At 35.2% G+C, this 23,327-nt stretch overlaps 1 protein-coding gene across 11 annotated transcripts in view; it reads right to left on the bottom strand.

The window, feature by feature from the left end:
- Marchf1 (membrane associated ring-CH-type finger 1) overlaps positions 1–23,327 on the bottom strand; it is a 630,089-nt gene that overhangs the window by 528,383 nt on the left and 78,379 nt on the right. Inside the window, exon 1 of one of the 11 annotated variants that reach the window (XM_035450833.1) lies at positions 8,255–20,613. The exons of the other annotated variants lie outside the window; for them this stretch is intronic. The gene's annotated coding sequence lies outside the window, so the exon portion shown is untranslated. Of the gene's footprint in view, positions 1–8,254; positions 20,614–23,327 lie in introns of those variants that run through there. 11 annotated transcript variants of the gene reach the window in all.

Raw genomic sequence — 23,327 nt, 5'->3', positions numbered from 1 at the left:
AATAGGAAATATAATTACTCAAAGTACAAACAAGTAATATTACATAGAATTTAGAATTATATACAAAAATGAATAGATCTTTTACAGAAATGACAACCAAATCATCTGAAACGAAAAATGTACAAAATATTTTACATATATTTTATGAGCAATGCAAATTTGATTATTGAATCTCAGTATTTTAGTAACTGATGGAATTTTATTTTTGGCCATCTTATACTTATTTTATATTGAGTTCTGATTCCTGTAAGACCTCATAACTTGCCTCTATCTCCCACCCCTCTTCCCACAAGACTTTTTTACACATCCATGTTCTTTTGTTTTGAGACCCACTGAGTTTAACTATAGTTGTCTTTGTGAACATGGGTTTTATTTGAACACTGCCGAAACTAATTTTCCAGGAGATAAATTAAGACAAAGTTTAGGTTGTTAAATTTTAAATCTAGGAAAAAAATTGAGAACATAGAAAATATGAAAACTGCCACAAGTTGTAAAAGAAAGATAAATTACAATATATTTATGTTCCCCTTCCTCCCTCTAAACTCTCTCATACATCCCTCTTCCTCTCCTTCCAATTTATGGCATTTCATTTTCATTAATTGTTATTGTAAATATGTATTTGCTATACATATATATTACTAAATATAGCCTGTTGATTCCAGATAATATTATTTGTGTTATGAATAATTTTGATACACAAAATCATTTTTGACCACTGATGAAAATGATCAAAGTTTGAAAAATCTACATAACTATTTGTCAACCATAAACAAAAAAGCATTATATTCAAAGGGATAGTTAAGTGGATTACTCCATAGCAAACTTCAAACCAGAATGCAATGATTTTAAGATATTTAATGATATTAATATCATAAGCATAAAATCTCTAGAAGATAATAAAGGAATACTTTCCATACTATCCATTTTAATTCCATAAGCTGTATACACACATACATTAGATCCGTGTGTATGTATATATGTAATATATATATATATATATATATATATATATATATATATAGTTTAAGTTACATCACTTGCACTAATAACACTTCTCCCAAGAGTCACGGTCACATAAAAATACCCAGTGCTCAGCATGAAAATTTCCCTTGCAGCTGTTGGGGGGGGGTACCCAGTACAAACATGCTATTGTTGTTGCCCTTGGTTGCCTCCTAGAATATGAAGACTCTGCTGCTGAAGATGCCACATTCTTAGACACAGGACTTGGAAGAACTGAGTTGAAATTGACCTAGCCGCATCTCCCCTGAGGACTAGCTCTACAATCAGAAGTTGCTGTGCAAGTTGTCCATGAAGAAAATCAATCAATGGCCCTACCCATCTGTAAAACCTATGAACCACAACATTGAGCAGCCTGGCAAGATGTATCTAAGAGTCATAGACCCTGGAGGAGGACCTAGTACTGCCTATCTACTATTGCTTAGATTGTTAGTTGGGCTCTTCCTTTTAGATCCCTGGATATTTCCCTAGTGCTAGATTTCTCATTAAACCTATAACAGCTCACTCTATTATGGTATCTCTTTTCTTGCTCTTTGAGATATTTTTTTTGGTTTTTCGAGACAGGGTTTCTTTTATGTAGCTTTGGAGCCTATCCTGGCACTCTCACTGTAGACCAGGCTGGCCCCAAATACACAAAGATCCATGTGCCTCTGCCTCCTGAGTGCTGGGATTAAAGATGAAAGCTTTGTCACCTTTGCAATTTGTGAATAAGATCCTATAAATTGATAATCTGAATTATTTTAAAATATAATGATCAAACTTTATAGTGGCTTGATAGCACTCTTTCTGAAATCTAATAATCTGAGGAATTTCTGAAGAAATTTTGATTAATATATTATCATAGAAGTATGAATTTGTACTTCCATATTTTAGAGTTCAAAGAAATAATAGAGGAATCAATTGTAGACTTATTCATGCAATTTAATGATTCAGCAATGCAATGAGTTAAAGAAAAAATGGGTTAGTTTTTCCATGTAGTTCTATATGAGTGAGTGTTAGATTGTATTTACTGATTTTTATTATTAAAAAAATTCTACTTGGGTAATATTACCGTTATATATGCTCTTAGAAAATTAACCTGATATTACTTGAAAAGTGAGAAAGTATCTTTGTAATTTATGGTCCAGATATTGCAGATGTATATAATACATTAAAATAATATTTGAATAAGATCTTTTAGGAGACAAAACTAACACACTATTTCAACACTTGTTATTTTTAAATATTAGGAATAATAATTACATCTAGAAGTAAAATAGAATAAAGTATTTAAGCAATAAACATACATAAGCTCATATGGATTTAGTTTTCACAGAAGTTTAACATAATAGAATATTAATGTATTTTTCAAAATAATTATGCTTGGAACTAGTTACTAGACTATGACTGCATATTTGAAGATGCATAAGCAATTTTCAGTTCAGTTGCTGAATGCTGCGGGGTGGAATGCTTTGGTCTCCAAAGACCAAATATACCATGAAGAAAGTAGTTCCCTGAATCACTTAAAACCCAAATATTGATGGTGATTTTATTTTATTAAATTTTAGGATTTTACTACTTTGGATAAAATTTAACTGAGGCTACAGAGCCATTGTTTTTCTTGTGTACAGGTGACACTGTTAATAATAAAATGCCCAATAAGTGAATGTAATAGTAAACTTATCCTGGGTAGTGTTTTGTCAATAGCAAAGGGGTTTTCTGCAGTGCTTTTTGTTTTGCTTATATTTGTTTTACTTATATTTTGTTTTACTTATATTTACTTAATTTGATTGGACTTGTGTTGACATGCTGAAAATCAAACTCAGGGCATCAAACTCATTTTTTTAGGCAAGCACTCTACCAAATATTATATCTTCAACAAAGAGTTTTTATAAAATATCATGATAGTATTATATTCACAATACACTAGAAAGTTTTACCCATTTTCTGAACTAGAAAATGTAGGATCAGTGAAATAAAAAAGACCCCTTTTAATGTTATGGCTGCCAGTGGTCCCCATGGGAACTGATCCTCATGTGGCTGGCTTGGTTTACTAGCCTTCCCAATGTAAGAATTTCCCAGCAAGAATTTTAAAAAGCTAATTGATGCTATGGAGTTGTAAATATGAAATGAATGGGTTTGAATTTTTTCTCTTGAATAAGTCTTTATTTCAAGTAACTCTCTAGAGAGCAGTCCTACTTCAGTGGATAAAGATTATTTGGCATTGATTAGTCTGCAGACAGGAGAGTACTAATATTTGTGAAATACCCTGTTTCATCACCCTTATTAAAATGTTTTTGTCTCTGGTAATCTGTGTAGAAGTAGAGTACATCCAGGAAAGTATAAAGGAAGGTGTACATGGTGTCTATACCTGATTATGGAAACTGTGAAAGAAAACACTACTAAACTTAGACCCTTCCAAACAAATGGGAATTTCTTTCCTATGATATGCTAGGGTAGTTTCCTTGGAAGAGATGAACTCCTCAGGGACACAGGAAGATTCAAATATCATTGGGGGTTTCCAGAGGATATAATTTTACAAGGGCATTTATAGAGCAGATGGAAGCGAGCTAAATAAAGTACAAACAGGTACAGAATGAGAAGTTTTCTATTTAATTTGCCGTAAACAGTAGAAGCTGTACATGGGTCTACACGAAAAACATCCCTTCTGTCATAACAAATTGCATTTGCCATTTGGAAACACATCCCATAATTGTAAACCTCATCTGTTTTAAAACTTGAGAGATTCATTTTTCATAATGGCATCATAATGTTCCTCAAAGAAATAATTTCTAAGAGCTGATTGCAAAAAGCAAATTAACACCACACTTCATTAATTTGGAGGTATACTTAGCTCTTTGTTGTGATTGTAGGTAAACAGAAATAGGAAACTATTATTAAGTGCCTCAAAACCTGAATGAGAAACACCATTAATGAATCAAAAGAATAGCAAACCATTTAAAATTCTAATGCTAATAGCCCTGTTTGTAAAATGCTTACCTGGAATGGCTACTCAAAGTAAGCTTATGAGTATACTATAAAGTAAACAACATTTTAATTAGGTTAATTACTAAGAGTCCCTGGGTGAATTAAATAGTTTTGCCAAAAAATGCTATTTCTTACATAAAAGCAGCATGCTGAATGCCTGTGATGTCTGCATGGAAATTTCTATTTAATAAGGCAAATGAATTTTATAGCAATATATTGACTCATTAGTCTCCACCAGAAAAATTCCATGAGACTTATGAGCCCATGTAAAAATAGAAATATTTGAATTATTACTTGAGAAGTAATAAGTTCAAGCAGTTAGAAATCTATCACAGAGTAACTAATAGGAGGGAATAAACAAAAACTACAATAGCATATGGACCAATAACATAGACATTCATTGTGATTCTGAAATGAAATGAGTGTGACACCATCCATCCCATTCACAATGTCTAATCCTGTTCAGGTCACGTAGATGACATTTGTTCCTGGGGTCTCTCATTTGCACTGTCAAAGGTCTGCTTTGGTTGATGAAAGTTGAAATTGGCCCAAATGCTCCAATGACTAAATGGGAAAATTTATGTGGCTTCAGTATAGATAACAAGCACATAACAACTATGGATTTAATTTGTTCTCCAACTCTGATCTTATCAGGAATAAAACTTGTATTTAATTAAAAGTCATCATAATTCCTCTATTTTTCAATTGCTTGAGAACTTGATGTCGATGGTAAATATCATTTCAATGGATTCAAAACCATTACATGATGTGTTTAAAGGATTCATTACATCGAAATACAAGAACGTGTAAATACTAGCAAATAGGCATAAAACAGATAATGAAATTATATTTTTCATTTTTAATTTAAATTAGAAACAAGATTGTTTTACATTTCAATCCCAGTTCCCTCTCCCTCCTCCTCCCCTGTCCCCCACTAATATACTACCTATCCCATACCATTTCTGATCCCCAGGGAGGGAAAGGCCTTCCATGGGGGATCTTCAGAGTCTGTCATATCCTTTGAAATAGGGCCTGAGCTCTCCCCTGTGTGTCTAGGCTGAAGGAGTTTCCCTCTATGTGAAATGGGCTCCTAAAGTCCATTCCTATGCTATGGATGAGCCAGTGGTCTCTTGTTGCCCCAGAGGAGCTATGGTTCTTTGAAAAAGAGACTGACAGTAGAGGCAGTCTAAAGCGGATCTGACTCACAATATCCACTTAATATTGCCTCATCTACTACAAGAGGCACCTTAGATTTCCCAGGCCTCCTCACTGACACCCACATTCAGGGGGTCTGGATCAGTTCCATGTTGGTTTCCCAGTGATCAGTCTGGGGATCAAGAGCACCCCCTTATTCAGGTTAGCTGTTTCTGTGGGTTTCAGCAGCCTGGTCTTTACCCCTTGTGCTCATCACTCCTCTGCAACTGGATTCCAGTTCAGTTCAGTGTTTACTTGTGGGTATCTGCTTCTACTTTCTTCAGCTGCTGGATGAAGGCTCTAGGATGGCATATAAGTTAGTCATCAATCTCATTATCAGGGGAGGGCATTTAAGGTAGCCTCTCCACTGTTGCTTAGATGGCTACTTGGTGTCATCCTTGTAGATCTCTGGACATTTCTATAGTGCCTGATTTCTCTTTAAACATATAATGTCTCCCTCTCCTATGGTATGTCATATTTTGCTCTCCTCTATTTTTCTCCCTACACAACCTTCCTACTACCTTATGTCCTCCTCAGAAAATTTTATCAAAAGAGAAATGATACAAGTATAACAGAGTGAATTCTCCCATAGCATCACAAAAAATAAATTAGTAGCTGTTTGTAAGAACTGTAGAAGTATCACCCAAAAGATAACTAACATGTGAGCACTCGATATGTACCAGCAAAACAGCTCTATTCAGCCATGGGCATTTTCCATATATGTCCATCTGTGTAACTGCCAGTGGTCTCTTGTTGCCCCAGAGGAGCTATGACAGTAGAGGCAGTCTAAAGCGGATCTGACTCACAATATCCACTTAATATTGCCTCATCTTCTATTTGAATACTGCATGAAGATGCATGCAGGCATGCATGTATGCATGTGTTTTTATGTATGTATATATACATATGTATGTATTTGTCATTTCTTAACATACTTCGCATACATATTTCTTATGTATATGGCATTTCTTAGACATATTAAAAATTTCTCAATGGTGTTTTAGAACTTCTAACAGTGTCTCATAAGTAGTAGATTTCCAAGTCAAATTTTATTTTCAAACTCATTCTTTTTCAATGATCAGTTACAGCATGAATGCTTTGGGGGGCATTTATGTATATTTTTATGTATATTTTTACCTTGCTGAAATCTTTGCTATGGACTAATGATGGAATTCCATGAAACAATCCAGATGTTGGAATTTCAACATTGTTTTCCAATTGCTTTGTAAACACATTACTACAACATAGTACACATTGATTTTTACACTGCCGGGAGCAATTGATTGCTTGCCAGTGCTTCTGAGATCTCAAGGGTTATCTTAAGACTCAGGTAATTTTCATTATGCAAAAATGCATTCTCATTCGCCCTGTTCCTCATGTTTGCTGAAAGCAGCACCTGCTAATAGAGCCTTGTTCATCCCTCTAAGAGAATGCATGCTTCCTTGAATGCATTCTCTGTATTCTCTGGAGGTGAACATGGGGCTTAGTGGCTATTGATTAATACATTTAGGTCACTGTCACTATTTAATGTCCTACTCCTGACCATTTGAAATCAAAGTAATTTCCTTACTTGTATTTGTTCATGTTATCATGTTACTATCTCATAAATACCACAGCTTCAGTATGGTCAAAAATAGAGATAAGAAATAAAAGTATCTAATAGCACTGACCTTTTAGGAAAAGAAGCAGAGGACTGTGTACAGGAGAAAAACTATTATTTTGCCTCATTTAAAAAAAAAACATTGATCTTCTGTTAATATCTGGGTATGTTACCAATTGAAACAAGAACACAGGATTGGAAGAATGTCCCTACACAGTCCTTGCACTCATAAAGTCACTGCACCTCAGTTTGCACAAATCTGCCTCAGTTTGCACCAATCAACATATCATTGTGGATGTGGCATGAATCCATAAGGCCCCACCTATCACAGGGATTATTAGCAATCAATGGTTATTGGGAGAGGGGCAACAATTTTCTCAGTGGTGTAACCACAAATAAGCTACTCTTTTCCACTAAATAACGTCTCACCCAAGCAACTTGTATTAAACTCAGTGGACCACACATAAGGAGAACCCATGAAAACAGGGAGGAGAGGGATTGATAAGCAGGTCTCCAGAGAGATGGAAGGGGAGTGAAGGGGAAGATGTGGAGTGAAAAATCTGAATAGCCATTATATAAATGTATGAAACTGTAAAAGAGTGAAATTTATTTTTTTTAACTCATGGGCTGGTAGTTTGATCCTCAATATGGTCATCTTCAGAGATGGTGGAACTTGAGAAGTGGAGTGTATGGCCACTGGGCAGGCTGTTGTCCTCAGAATTATAGCAGTTCTCACCGAACCCCAGTTAGATCCTGAAAGAATGGGAAGCTATAAAAAGATTGAGATGGCTCCAAGTCTTCTGGTCTTCTGTCTTCTGTGTGATGTCTTCTTTGTTTTCTCTTGTCATTATAGTTCTGCACTCTAGTGCAGTTCTAAGGACTGCACTAGAAAGCCCCTGAAAATAATGGGGTTACCCAATCTGGGCTTTCAGCTTCTAAATCTATGAGGCAAATAAATCTCTGCTCCAGGTTCTTATGTATATTTTCTCAAAGCAACATAAAAATAGACTATAAAGTTTGTCACAGAATTGTTCTTAGAAAACCACAGATTTCTCAGGTGTTATTTCTCCAAGCTTCTAGCAAATTGACTTTTGCCTGAATAGCAACTGTCAGCATTAGGCTGATAATTGGTATCTTTTGATATTTACTCCATATTTTCTTGTGTCCTTTGAATGGTTTCCACACAAATTCGGCTTTGATCATTATCTTTAAACTTCTCTTATTCAAGTAAAAGGGCAGTTTTCTTCACTTCTTCTTTCTCTTGTGCAGAAAATAGTAGTTAATTTTCATTGTCAACTTGATGGGATTCCAATCACCATGGAAACACGTGTTTCTGCTTATGAGGGTGTTTGCAGGGAGTTCTTACTGAGCAGGAAAAGTACACCCTGAATGTGGGAAGCACCATCCCAGTAGGCTGGGGTCTCAGACTAATAAAAAATGAAGGGGTTATATGAAATGCTAGAGTGTACCACTTACTTGCCATCTCAAATCTTTCTAATCAGATTGTTGACTCAAGAATGGTTACAGAAAGTTTGCATCACTCTATGTGATATGAGGCTCACAGAATCCCCTCCATCCTTTCTCTAAGTGAGCATCCTTCACAATGGGTATTTAAGGCCTTTATAACAATAGCAATATCTTCTCAGCGCTCATGATTTCCTCATGCTACCTGAACCAAGAGTAGAAAGCCAATGTTAAGTTTCATGTGACACATAAGGGAAAAATCTATACTCTTAAATTTTTATTTGGTCTGTTGTAGCTAATGGTGGTGATTTTAAAGAGGTAGTTCTTTAGAAAGGGACAGGCATGGAATGTGGATCTTTGCTCCTAGTTTATTTAATCCTTGGGCATAGTCAAGATAAAGTTTCTTACACAAGTCACAAGAATTGATGATTCCCCAAAGAGTATGAATACAGGCATTTCTGTGAGAAGATACTTTGAGAAGTTTAAAACACAACTGCTCTCCAGTTTCCTTAAGTTACTGGTTTCCTGGGACTCAGCAGCCAATTTTAGCTTTCAATATGTCTTTTTTTCTTAGGTTATAAGTGAGTCCACCACTTCTAGGCATATAGCTGCTAGTATCCTAAAGATTTGATAGGAATCCATAAGAAAGGAGATGGGGGAAAGGAAGGAGTGGCAGAAGAGGGAGGAGAGGAAGGAGAAGAAGGAGAAAGAGGAGTGCTAATTAGTGTAGGGTGGTGCCACATAATGACAGAAGCCAGTTCAAGGAGATCCATAAGACCAAGAAATAATCTGCAAACAAAAGACAACCAATGTACTTAACTAACATCACTTTCAGAAGTCATAGCCAGTTATTTTGTGTTGTATTAATATATCATGCATACTGACTCCACATAAATTTCCCTCAGCAACATTTATTCCAGCCTGTTAAAGTGACCTACTTCTGGGCAGGGGTGGGTAGATTAGTTGGTAAGAAAAAACAAAATGGTGTTGGAAAAGAAGTTTTTTTTTTTTTTGCGTAGAGCTTAATTACCTGTAAAAATAAATACAACAGTCCATAACCTAGTAATGCAAATATGGTCTTTTGACATTCCATTATTCTAACTCAGATATTTGAGACACAGAAATAATTTCAACATTTAACATAAAATTATTGAGTCCAAAAAGAATGAGTCAAACTATTTAACTAAGCAGTTTGTTCAGCTAAAGGAAAAAGCAACAATATTTCAAACTCGAATCATTTGGTAAGTTATGTGTAAAGGAATTTAATGGTTTAAGATCATCCACTTCAACTCAAATGTCACAGCTCCCATCATACACTAAAGTGCATTTAGTGTATCTGTCACTGGCATTGGTTTTATATTAATTCTGATATATCTTTCGGCTTTCCTTGTTTGATGGTACTTGGCACCAAATCCAGTTCCTTGTAAATATTAGATAAATGCTCTGCCACTGAGATTAACATCAACAACATCTTCTAATACATTTTCCAAGTTAAAAATTGTCAGTGGTTTCCTGAAGAGTCTTTTCTCCCCTGAAGACTTTTCTTATCCCTAATACACAACGCTGTTATTCATTAAACTGAAACACTAGGATGTGTCAAAAGGAGAACTACTCTGAGTAAAGTTTTGTGTGCAATGTATTTCTATGCTATTATGATAGTAGACAATGATAGGAAAAGCTTGATGGTAACACTTTATGACAAGTTTTCTCTCAGCATTTTACCTATGCTATATGTATTGTTACTCACCATGTTGGAGAGCACAATCTTTGTCAGGGCTCCATTTTAGCAAATCAAAGAAACTATTTCTAGCTAAAAATCTCAACAAAATATATTGTTCTATCTTTCATGCAACATCATCACAGTAATTATTTTAAGAGCAGCAAGGAAAATTCAGCTCTCAGCATGATGTCACAGTGTAGATTAAATTCACTGGGTCAATGATGTCTAACAATAACTCATCTTATAGATTTTTCAGAATACATCAAAATCAGAGCTTCTAAAACATATGTCACATATAATAAGAAACTAATTCTAGATCATAATCTTAATCTTGAGAATTACATTTAGTATATCTTTAACATTGCATGGATAAATTCTAGTCTTGTGTTTAATCATTTCTGCTGTTTCTAATTTGGTGTGGGGATATATTCCTTTTACGCTCAAACTAAGATCATTAAGTCTCTCTCTCTCTCTCTCTCTCTCTCTCTCTCTCTCTCTCTCTCTCTCTCTCTCTCTCACACACACACACACACACACACACACACACACACACACAGTAAAATAACTTTTAGACTTGATTAAATTTTGAGTTCTTTTGAGGAAATTATTGTGGCAAGAATGTCAGGGATGGGACCCAAAGCCATGCTTAGTTTTGGAGGCTAGATTTGAAACTTTGTGTTTTCATTGTTCTCTGTGTTTCTTACTCTTGGGACACAAAGTCAAAGAGGAGTGCTTACCCAAGTTACTACAACAAACACAGTGGGCAATGGGCAGAAGAGAGGACTGGGTGCATTTACATTTCATTAGATGGCTAACTAAACCAAAAAAAAGGCAAAAATATAGATCTTTTTATATCTAAATTTCTATTTTTCTACTGACCTATGGCATGATCAGCTTTTTAATTTTCTTTGCAATTGCTACATTTCTTTCTTTAACTCTGGAAAACACAAATGTCTATACACATGAAGACAGCCAACTGTCGTGCTCATTGCAGGCTACAGAAGCCTGAAAATATGTATATTAAAAATTAGTAAGTTGTCTCTAACATTGGATAGGCTTGATCTACTTTTAGCATGTTAGCACTTCCCATTCCTTTGGCTTAGAGACACCTTGATCTTTCTTATTATCAAGACTGTTAATAACAGCCAACCTTTCCTGAGTATGTCAGACAATGCTAGAAAAGCTTTACAGACATTAGTTTCAAGTAATCTTTACCAGACACCATTAGGAAGGTCACTATTAGTACTCTTGCTTCATCAGTGGGGAAACTAATGTCAAGAAAGTCAGTTGCTCATCCCCTAACCACAACCTTGAATGTAAATGACAACACTGACTCAATAGTTCTAGATCATTAATCAGGAGTATTAAAGAGACTATCACTAGATTTAATAGGATATTTTATATATATACATATATATATAGTTTTTTTTCTATATCATCCTCAAGCCTAAAGTAGAGTCTATTTTGAAAAGCTCTTACTTTTAAAGAACAACTACAGCAAAGGATAACTATTTATCCGAAATTGTGATATCTTTCCCCAGTGTTGAATAAGTGTTGTGGAACAAGCCACAGATATAATGAGTTTATCCTCTGCCTTTACAAAAAAATATAGTGTTGAAGTTGTAGTGTTTAATAATTAAGTAACTAGCCAGCCACATGAAAAAGGGGAAAATATCATTCATAATGTGCAAAGAAAATGATCATATTTTGGATAAAGTGATAGGAAATGTGCATCTACTCCAGGTGGACCAATGACCAATTAATAATTGAATGTAAAAGGATCCAATATGCTTTTATTGTTGGCTGGCTGGCTGGTTGGCTAAGGAGCAGAACCTGTTGAGTTGCAATCATCTATATTGGGATGTACATGTAATTGGCTGCACAGAGTGAGTCTCTAGTCCTAAAAAAGATAAATAGGGAAAGTGCTTTCTCATCTACATAGAAAAGGCCATTCTTCAATGTTCTGGAGAAAGCATTATCTGATTGCTTCTTGGGGCTGTCATCTTTCTAATTTTCTGTATTAATTTGACATTCACCTATTGTTTGATTGAGGTGTAAGTTTATTCTTTCAGGACAACCTAAAATAAAGACCCTGAAACTTCAGATCAGATCTTGAGAGATTTGTTCAATGAAGAACATTTTAAAAAGAATTACTCTGGGTTTTGGTAACATCAAGAGAGGCCAAAGTACATTTACAAGAATGAGCAGATTCTATTGTCCTACATGAGGCACAGTGCAAGAAATTGTTCTTATAGGAGAAATAGAGGGTTTCAAGGGTATCTGTGTTAAAGGAGTGTTGGCTTCTGTGTCCAGAAAGGGGTGGGGGGAGAGAAAATACCAACACTGGAAATTGGGTCACTCTCAAGAAGAAAGGGATCTGACCAAGCTGTTTTTGCAAGGCTGAAGGCACCAGTGTGTTTGGGGAATTGTTGATATGGCTGTACACTAGGCACTAAATACAGAGGCACACATGAAACAGGTTCTGTAGATAGAAGGCCTGTGTTTCCTGAGAGCTATTCCCACTATAGCTGAATAATACTTTTTCTTATTGACTTAATCATTAAAATATAAGAAAAAGTTAAGGAAGTTATTCAGTAGCATCCTAGCTTTTGGGTAATTAGGGGATGTGTCTAACTGTACATCCAATGAACTGACTTGCACAGTCCCAAGAAATTTGGATGCTTGCAGAGTGGAACAGGGATACTCTGTCCTTCCTCCTGCTTAGTTCTCATTAGTGGCATGATGAGGGCTAGAACTGAGGGGGGCACTGAAGGCAGACCCACATTCTGAGGCTCCTCCTGAGAACATGAGTAACAGCTCTGTCTTTGAGATGTTCTCCAGAGGCCACATGAGGCAACGAGGTAGTCAAAGGCTATCATTGCTGGATAATTTTTAATGCATATGTTATTAAATCCTGGATTCACAAGTCATTGGTTGTCTTAACCATTACAAAAATAACTATGAAATCAGAATATAATTCTTATGTTATTCTGTAACAACTGGCTTGACTTTTCTGAAATAAAATTTTAAACATGTAAGATAGATATTAAAACAATACTTTTTCTTCTTTGAGCAAATGAAAACATTTAGGAGTTCTATGAAAACCAGAAGTTCTAGAGGAAAACAATCATAATATTTTACAAGATTGATAATACACTGAAAGCATCAGGGAGCCATATAATATCCAGTAGATAAACCTGAACACAGTTTTCAAGGGAAATATTTTGTTGTCTTGTCTCTACTTTTAAAGAATATCTTTAAAATAATCAAATATTGCCTCAGAAAACTACATTATTCCCTTTTTAGATGTCCAAACTTAGGGGCAAAGCATTGATGTTTAAATTGTTTTTCCAAGACTCCTATCCACTAATCCAATCTGTTTTATAAAAATATTGACATTTTAATATCTAGTAACTCCATACACAAAAAAAATATACAGAACAAATCCTTAAATATTGATTTGTAGCAGTAGCAGGAGACACAAAGAGAGAGGAGGGGGAAGAAAAACAGAGGGGTAAGGATGAGGGAGTGGGAGGGGAGGAAGAGGCAGAGGGAGAGGGAGACATATAACATGGTATATGTTTCTGTCAGCCAGTGTTAGAAAAGTCAAGGCCATCTGTTAGGGAATTGATGAATAAAATTTATCCATGCTATTTATAAAAGGGAAATATGGATCTTAGATGATTGACAAATCATTCTTATCCTTGACTGGGCATGTTTACTCAGTGTAAAGCCACAGTATGATCTGTATAGATGTATTTCACATTTTAATGTGTGTGTGTGTGTGTGTGTGTGTGTGTGTGTGTGTGTGTGTGTGTCCACAATGGTCAGAAGAGGACCTCAGAGTTCTTGGAACTGGAGTTGCAGGCACTTGTAAGCTGTCTGAGATAGATGCTGGGAACCAAATGCAGGTCCTCTGCAAGAGCAGTTCATGTTCTTAATTGCTAAGCCATCTCTCTAGCCACAAGAATGGTATGTATTTGGAAATTCAGAGATAATATAGTTATTAAAATCAAAGGGAAAAATCCCATATGTAAAGAACTATACATACAAGAACAAGCACTTAATGGCACCATAAATGCTTTAAAATGTGTTATATGAACCACATCACACATTAGAAAATTAGAAACATTGGTGGATGTAGAATTACTTGAAACTCGGGGTAATTGATGATGCTTTCACTTCATCCTTCTCTCCCAGGCACTCATAATAAAGATTTGTCTATTATTGCATTTTTATAAGTATGCCCTATATCATAAATCTACGGGACAATTAACAAGTTCAAATCTCTATTTCTGGAGTGAATCTTTTGGTAGGTTTTGGACTTCAAATAACAATAACCTTTCTCTGTCCATATTTACACAAAATGCATACCCACATATGAAATACATATATGCAAACACAACCAAGCTTATCTTGGTGGCTCTCAGGGGTTCTCTCACAGTGCTGTCCTTATATCCTGCACTGTTTCACAAAGGGAATCTCTTGTCATAACAGTCTTACTGAATGAACTGACCCTGACCCTGAGTGTGCAGGAAGTCTCACAATCTGTGAAGATTGGAATTGGAATTAGAATTAAAAGGCATTTGTGATAATACTGCATATGATACCTCCATCACTATTCAGATATTGGTACTATTTAATTAATGACAGATTCTTCAGTCAATTCATGCAAGGACAAATTTCTCTTTCAGAGGAAAGGGAATTGTGACAAACTTTGCACCCAACTGTTCTTCATGGTGCAACAGAAGGCAACAGTGACTCTCTATTCCTGTTCCTGACAAATATACCCACAGCTAGTATTCTGAAATAGAAGCTTCTAGATACTTCCCCTTTCTAGTTAAGGTTGTTATTACATCTCGGAATAAAATACTCTCTCTCTCTAATTTTAACATCACTGTTAACTTCTACTTGCTTCACCTAGGAAATAACCAGAGTAATTTCTTTTCTAGCTGCCTGGACTATGACTTGGAGTGTCCTAAAAAAAGATAGTTAAAGCCCCCCTTTCCCACCAAGTCAACAAAATTCATTTGAGAGATCTAAAATATTCATGGCTAAGGAATGGTTCTCAGTTCTATTCAATAAACATGATCAAGAGTACTTTATGGTAATATCATCTGATTGTGACATCAATGAATCTTGTGCTTGTGTAAAGAAAAAACACACACATGACTTAACTAGGAAATCAATTGGACTGAAATTAACAAGATCTCAATCTGTAATGTAACCACCATCAGTGGATGTTGACACAAAATCAGTTCATTGATTTTTATCAGTTTTCGAGTGTAATTCCTGTTAGAGTCAGTATTGGATATTGCTTAACTAATGAGAAGAAATAACCAGCCCCTTCAGGGAAAAAAGCACACCTCCCAGTTTCCAGAGAGTTCATTTGCTGTTACTCAATGACAAACCATGCTCTGCTCTGTTCTCCTACGTTCAAATCACTTTTCTAATCTCCTTATTCACATTTTTCTTTGTTCTTTATTTCAGTTTGTAGAAAAATGAGGTAAGTGGGGTTGCTTCAATGATTTCTTTTATTTAAGCCATTGATTGAAGGTGAAATCCCCATATCATAAATGTGCTCAGGTCTAAAAATATTTGTCACTATAAATGATGTTTGTTCAAGATGACAATTATTAAGCATGTTTTAACTACTTAGAAAATTCCTTATCACCAACACACTACTATGAACAATAATTTTACAAGAGAAAAATAAACTAATATATATGATTTTAGGAGAATCTAACAAATGTCACTTTTCTTTTGTCCTACTATCCATAGTAATTAAAATGAAGTAGGATACCAGTGAGACTTCTCATGTTATTGGATGTGCTATCTCCTGACAGCATAGATAATTTCCTGGAGTCACTGGCTTGGGTATGTATAACATGGCCTGTGAACTCTATTCCCTTGTTAAGATCTTCATATTTGAAAACTGAAATTTTATTAAATCTAACACACAATATTTCACAAAAGTATAAAAGCAGAGTATAGGGCTAATCGATTAACAAAATATTCTTAGTGAATAACAACCAGTGGATGGACTGGTCCTGGGAACACTCATTTCTCTAAGTGAGCTTTTCTGAGAAATGGCTGTTTGTCAGAGCATCTTGCCTCTTTAAGCAAAAGATTTTCATCATGTTTTGTCCTTGTTTTTCAAAGCTGGTTTCTTAGCAACAGATTCAAGGACTCCTTCAGTAAAAACAGCCAGTTTTAGATTTGGGTTGGTAGTAAAATTTCATATTTTCAGTTAGAAATGCCATGAACTCAAGTAGTTTTGGATATCTTTAAGAACAGATAAATCAAATTTCCAGGTGCAATGGGTATTAGCAGGCTGATAAAAAGAAGTTCAAACCACTTGTCTGAGGTACAGGTTATTTTATGAGTTTCTAGGTATTTAATAATTTCATGTCAAATATTCAAGCCTTTGATATTCAAACATCATTAATCACGGCTTTTATTGCAGTTATAAGTGTCACAGTTGGTCCTAGCCCACAAGAAAAGTAATTTGGTTTCCTGATTTATTCATGGAAATCTCTTTGTTATTCAATGGGATAAATTATTTGTGCCCTGAGTTGTTCTGTTTAGACACTATATTATTGCCTCATAAAACAATGTGATGGAACAGTTGCTGCCAAAAATCAGTAAAAAAGGCAACCAGTTGGTTTCATTTGCACACAATTAGAAAGTGAAATTCCATTATAAGTTAATTACAGAGATTAATTCTTATTTAGAATCTGTCACAGAGGTCAAACAAATAAATTTTGTTATTAGGTTTCACCTGGACAGATACTAATGAATTTTAAAGAATTCATTATTAGTTTTTTCCCCCAACAACTTTGAAATGCCTCAAGAGTATCCATGTTTTGCCAATATAAAACCCTGTTTTCTGGTCTTCCTGAGGTTCAGAGTTCTCCATGAAATAAGGACAAGCGCCAAGAGGTACAGCATATAAAGTTCTGTTTGAGATTCGTGGGTCTGCGATGTGTAGCCATGCAATATAAGAAATGTCAGTTATTTCTCTCTATGAGGAGCAGACATTTCTTTAACAGAAAAACATAGAATAATTGGGGGAAACGATGTGCAGCTGTGGCTCCTCTGACCTGGGATTTCACATGGTCCTCACTAGCTTGCATTTTATGAGACACAGGCTGAGCTGGAAAGGATTGGCTTAACCAGAAGTAAGCCAGTGAGAAAATACTTTTAAATCCTGGTAGAAAAGACCTGAGAAGTAGATTGTTCCTTTCTAGAAATTCGTTCATGTTCACAAAAGCCAAATACTCATAAATAGAATACATGGCCTGGTAAGCAAGTAATTACATCCCCAAATTGTTTTATTTTCTTATCTTCCCAGAGTCTAGAGATATGGGATGTCACATGGCAAAATCAAAGCAGTGGATAGTCTAATGTATATCCATTAGTGTTCACGATCCTGGATCACCTCAGTTCAGATGCATAGGAGTCTTGAATTGGAGGAGGACAAATGTCAGTGTCAGAAAGATATAATGTGAAAAAGACTAGAATGTGTTTGGCTGCCTTTGATGATGGAAGGGAATCATGGGCTAAGGAATTCACACAGGCTTCAGAGGCCAGAAAATTTTGAAAAATATCATATTCCCTAGAGAAAGGGGCATGATGCTGGTATTTGATTTAAGTTCAGTGAGACCTTGAGACTATAGGAAAACAAATCTGAATTGCTATAAGCCAATGACCTTGCCGTTATACCTGTTACAGTGGCCAGTAGAAAACAATATCATGATGAATAGGAAATCTAAGCCCATTTCATAGTGAGAAATCATACAGAAACTCCTCCATTTGGATTTTTGAAAGATTGGTTGTAAGATATTCTGCTATCAAGCTCAAAGTGACAATATAAAAACTACCACTACTGTCAGTCAGGTGGCAAGAGAGGTAACCTGCTTTCTTCTTGGACAGAACTCTGCTTTTACCAATGAAACTTTGTAGAATGAAAACAAGGTTCTCTTCTATGTTGTGAGTTCCCATTTTCTACAACAGGCATTTGTCTCATTCTGAGGACACTGTGATCAGAAATCTGGAAGGCAAGTAAGGGTCTGAGGGCCTCAAAGACTCAGTTTCTCAGCCTTGCAGAGCTCACAGAAGGTCATTCTGAACATTTGACTTAACCATTTTCCCTAGGGGTTCATCATAGTATTCAGACCCACCCACGGGAATTGGAAAGCCTTCTGGGTGCTGGTCTAAGCCATCCTTATCTGTCATTATTTTGTTTTTTGCTTTTCTTGAAAACCAGAAAACAAAAACAGAAACATTGCTAGTACCCCTTATTCCCCAGCTCTTAACCATACTAGACTTATTTGCTTGCTTTTAAGAGTGTGACTTTTTTGATCTTCCTAATTGTTCTACCTTTTCTGGCTCCTGTCCTTCACAAACATAACTTTTATCAGGCAAATTATTCTCAGTATTTATATTTATAACTGCACTCAGTCATTTGTTCTATAGATTTAGTAACTATTCTTTTGCCAAGAATTACTCTGGCTACTTGAGCTACAATAATGAAGCAAAAAAAGAAAATACTTTAATGGAAGCTATAGATTCTAGAATATAAAAAGGAAGGGAAACCCAAATAAGCACCCCGGGCATCTATGGGAAAATTTAAGAATTCAAGAGATGGTTCCAATATAAGTGAAACTAAACAGTAGAAAGCAGAATGACTTAAAAGAGGTTATGTTACTCAGAATGGCAGGAAAATCATTTATGAAGAATCAGAAATCAGTTTAGTTTTCATTTATACACCTCACTCCTCACATTGGGTCCATAAGATTTGACAGAATATACAAGCTGTCATTTCAAGTGAAACATACTTACTTAATTAAACCATTAATACACTCTACTCACACTAATATGCACTAGCCTTCAACTATCAAGGTAGTAGTTCAAACTATCTTAGTTTTACAAATACATGTATTTGTAATGTTCTCATACTCATATATTTTAATTAAATAGTACCTTTATTAAGCCATTTTAGAGAGAATTAGCTCTACCTCAGGTCCTACTTCTAAGAAGAAAAATAAATAACCTTGAGGTATGCATAGATAGGCAAAAATAATGTAATTCTTTTTTGTTTGTTTGTTTTGTTTTTCCAGACAGGTTTTCTCTGTGTAGCTTTGTAGACCAGGCTGACCTCAAACTCACAAAGATATGCCTGCCTCTGCCTCCCAGGTGCTGGGATTAAAAGTGTGCACCACCAATGCCTGGCTCATTAATATAATCTTTTTAATGTTGGAAAATAGCCAAGCCCTGTCATTTATACTCAATAACACCGATACAGGCACAGAAATGCTAAAGCCCACCCACATAAGAGAAAATTCTGCCATCTTTGATGTTTTTTTGTGTTTGTTTTTTATAGATCAGCATGTATGAACCATATGACCATTTTATATAGACGCTCCCTCTATAGACAAAGCATGTGGACATCAGGAACAGGCATTATACAAATAACAGAAGAAAAAAATCACAATAAATGAAACAGCTATCTCTTCTTGGGCATTTCAAATAGAATTTTGTTTAAAGCAAATCTTGACTTTTGGAATAAAGATACTATTACAAACTCAAAACAGCATGCATGACATTTATATGTGTGTACATAAAACAATCTTCATGATAGAATGACAGATTCACAAATTTTCTTTGACATTCTAAGTTTATTGTTAATACGAACACTTTCAAAAATAGCTCAGTAAACTATGAAATGCCAGAGAAGTGTGACTGCAGTATTTGCTTATTCCAGCTTGTGTTCTTCACACAGTGTTAACCTAAATGTGAGATGGGTCCAAGTCATATACCGTTATGTTATTGAGGGCTTTATAAATGAATAGAATTCATAAAAAGCACAACACTTTACATATGCTTTTGCATGTTTTATGGAATAAATATTAGCCATAACAGGTTTTCAATATACTTACTTAAAAATGAAAAATGTCTTACCATTTACCATTAAACCATTTTGAAGAAAAATGAAAAATTTTCAGGCATGCTATAAAATTTGATAATATGCCTTGAAAATAAATCACAGAACTAGAGCCGCATCATTTAGAAATAGAATAAAGTCTACAACACATTTAGCCTCTCTATGATCTTTATTTTATAAATTACTTTATAAAATATAGAAGCTGGGGCTGCAGATTTTTCATAGTTTTAATTTCATTCAAGATGCCAGTGATCCAGTGTGTTACTTAGTGTCTTACTTCCTGGCCCTTAACTTCAAATGTGGGTCTTTCCCTATGTGGACAAACCCTCCTGTAACTTCTAGAAAACTTATATTAGTTATTATAAATAGTCAGCACAATTCCTCCTGAAACTGAAAAAAAATAGACATTTAAAATTCTATTTAATGACCATAACTCAGACTTTCAGGATCACCAATGATTAACTAAAATTCCATTAATTTTACTAAAAACCTAACAGTGCTGTGTAATATTTTGAATTTCAAAAAAAGATATTAATACAACATAAATAGTGTTCTCTGGATGGAGTTCTCTACATACTACAGAATAGGAATGCCAGTTGAGTTTCTTTGTGAAAAGAACGTTTTTAACCATATTATTATGTATTAATACTTTGAGAATTCTACTTGTGGGTACAATGTATTTTGATTATAATAACTCCCACAGTCCCACCCCAAACTCCTCCCATATCCACCCCACACCCTCATTTCACCACCTCAATTTTATGTTCTATGTTCTTATAGAGGAAGTCAGTTTTCCTTAGAGGTATGGCCGACCATGTTCTTGTGAGTGTCCCTACACCAAAATTGTACTTGGTGGAGAAGGGAAATTCTCTTGCTGTTTATAATTATCTTGTGTTCATTGTACCTTTGCTCTTGAAAGGAATAGCATCTCTCAGTTGTGGTTAGAAGTAACATGGAGTGATCATAAATCACTGCTTTTTGGCAGTGTCTAGTACAATAATGGAGAGCTATCAAGAGGAGGTCAAGAGCCATGTCAAACAGCTGTTGACCACTTAGACAGTAGATTTTAGTCAAAGGAGACTTGTATTCTAGGAGCTCCAGAATTGCCAAAAAACCAGTTTAAATGCAGAATCTGAACCTGCTGCAATCCTACTGAATTTATTGCAGTCAATGGGTAATCCAAATAACTTCTACTCACATCAAACTTTACATTCTTGAAGATAGTGACAACACCATGTTTTTATTTTCAGATCTTCAGTGTCTATTTTTTTGAAATATGGTTTATTTTTCCAAACTGTACTGCTGAATGAAAAAAAAAAAAAACTCTGTCCCAATAAGGAAATGACGGGGGAGTGGTGACAGCAGAGAAACACAGAAAACTAAAAATGTAAATTCCACAATTTTTATAGGAAATTTAAGATGTCACCCTGTCTGACCAATCCAGTCTTCCTTTGGTTACATGCCCACATAGCTGTCAATAGATAAACACCTTATGAGTGTCCCCAAAATACAAAACACTGAGAATATTGTGGGTTGAAATGATGTATGCTTCCATTTGTTCTTCAAGCATTTTTAGCATTATTATACCTGTTTCAAAGAGCAAATAATAGGTTTGTTCAGAGATTAAGTGACGCAAGGAAGTTTTGTGGCAAATAATGATGCCAAAATTAGAAGCCAATTATTTTAACATTCACTCATTTCCTCAAGTTCTGCCTCTCTAAGCTGCTTATTCACCTGATGTGTGCATATATACCAGTTCACTTGCTTTTCCATAGCTAGGAAAAATTTCAAAACTAGAATATAATGTGCAATATTGAATTTGTACTATGGTATATGTTTACAGATGAGAATATATTTATATTTTATTGGAAAATATAGCTCACTGAGTTGTTGTCAGTCTGGTTATATTAACATTCATGATTACCTTGTTTTAGTTAAAACATAACTAAGGGTTAAGCATGTTCTTAAAAAATTAGGAGAAGCTTCATAGTTTTATAAAATAATGCAAAGTGCTCCATACTTTCAACTTACGATCTTGCACTATAAACCCAAATGTTAAAGTAACAGCAACAAAATGCTACACTCTGCTGGAGTAAAGCAGCAGAAATAGTTTGCCATCCCTAAATGCCTTAAGTCATGAAGTCAGCAGAGCATATACCCTCAGAAACCTGCATGTGTCCTTCCTTTCCTTCTAGCTTCTGCTTGGTCTGCCATCCTTAGCATTTCTTGACTTGTATATAGCTGCACATCTCCAATCTACCTTCACCCTGATCCACTCTCTCTGTGTATAGTATCTCATTCCTTGGCATTCTAATTATATATGAGTAGACACATTAGATTAGGAACCTATCCTATGTCAGTATGACCTGACCCCAACTAATTATATCCATGATGACTCAATTTATTTTAAAGGCCTCACTGTTAGGTACTGGGTTGGGGAGTCTTAGAAAGTATGATGACTAGTTTTCATTGTCAACTTGACACAATCTAGTAAAACCTAAGGAGAGCGTCTCAGCAAGGGATTGCCTAGGTAAGGTTGGCCTACATACATGAGATGAGGAATTGTGCTCTTATAGCAATTGATGCAGGAAGACCTGTGCACTGAAGGCTACACCATTCCCTGGGATAAAGTCTAGGACTGCATAATAAATGAGAAAATGAGTTAAGTACAATCATAATTATATTTTACAATTGCATTGCAATGGCTATATGATAGAGTGTGCCTTAAATGTCTTTATAAAATGCCATTTATCCTTCAAAATATATTTATTTCAAAGCTAGTACTTAGCCTCAGCATATTTCTTAATACTATAATATGAAACCTGCTATCACTATTTCTACTCTTGCTAGGTAACATGAATTTCTTAAGCCTTCTGAAATATGGTTGTGATCTAAAAACTATTTTTAATGACACAAAGTGGTCAGCCATGAAACCATATGCACACAAACAAAAATGATCTCAACAGGTTGCATTTGCAACAATACACATACAACAATAATAATTAAGGCAAAACAAGCTGTCAATTTGAGAGTCAGGGACATGGGAGGGATTGGAGGTAGGGTACTTGGGAAGGGCTGAAGCAGGGAAAGGGAAGAGAGAGAAAGTGATGTAATTCTACTTTAATTTTTTAAAAAATGTAATAAAATATATATATCACAACTTTCCAACATAATATAGTATGGCTTTCTGCTGTGAACATTCACGTTCTAAAACATTTCACTTTAAAACTACATAATATATACATTATTAGAAGAGTAGCTAACAAAAATCTTATTGTACAACTTTATGTGCTACCATTAAATCAAAAGACCCAGCAGGACCCAAAATGAAGTACCAGTGATGGCTGGTACTCCCTGCATCTCTCATTATATGCTTTCTATTGACAGCTGTGCTTTCATCACAACTGAGCTCAAGACAT

Source organism: Cricetulus griseus (assembly GCF_003668045.3).
Source record: "Cricetulus griseus strain 17A/GY chromosome 1 unlocalized genomic scaffold, alternate assembly CriGri-PICRH-1.0 chr1_0, whole genome shotgun sequence".
Classification (NCBI taxonomy): Eukaryota; Metazoa; Chordata; class Mammalia; order Rodentia; family Cricetidae; genus Cricetulus; species Cricetulus griseus.
The sequence above is the reverse complement of the archived record's forward strand: the minus strand, read 5'-3'. Positions and strand labels throughout refer to the sequence as shown.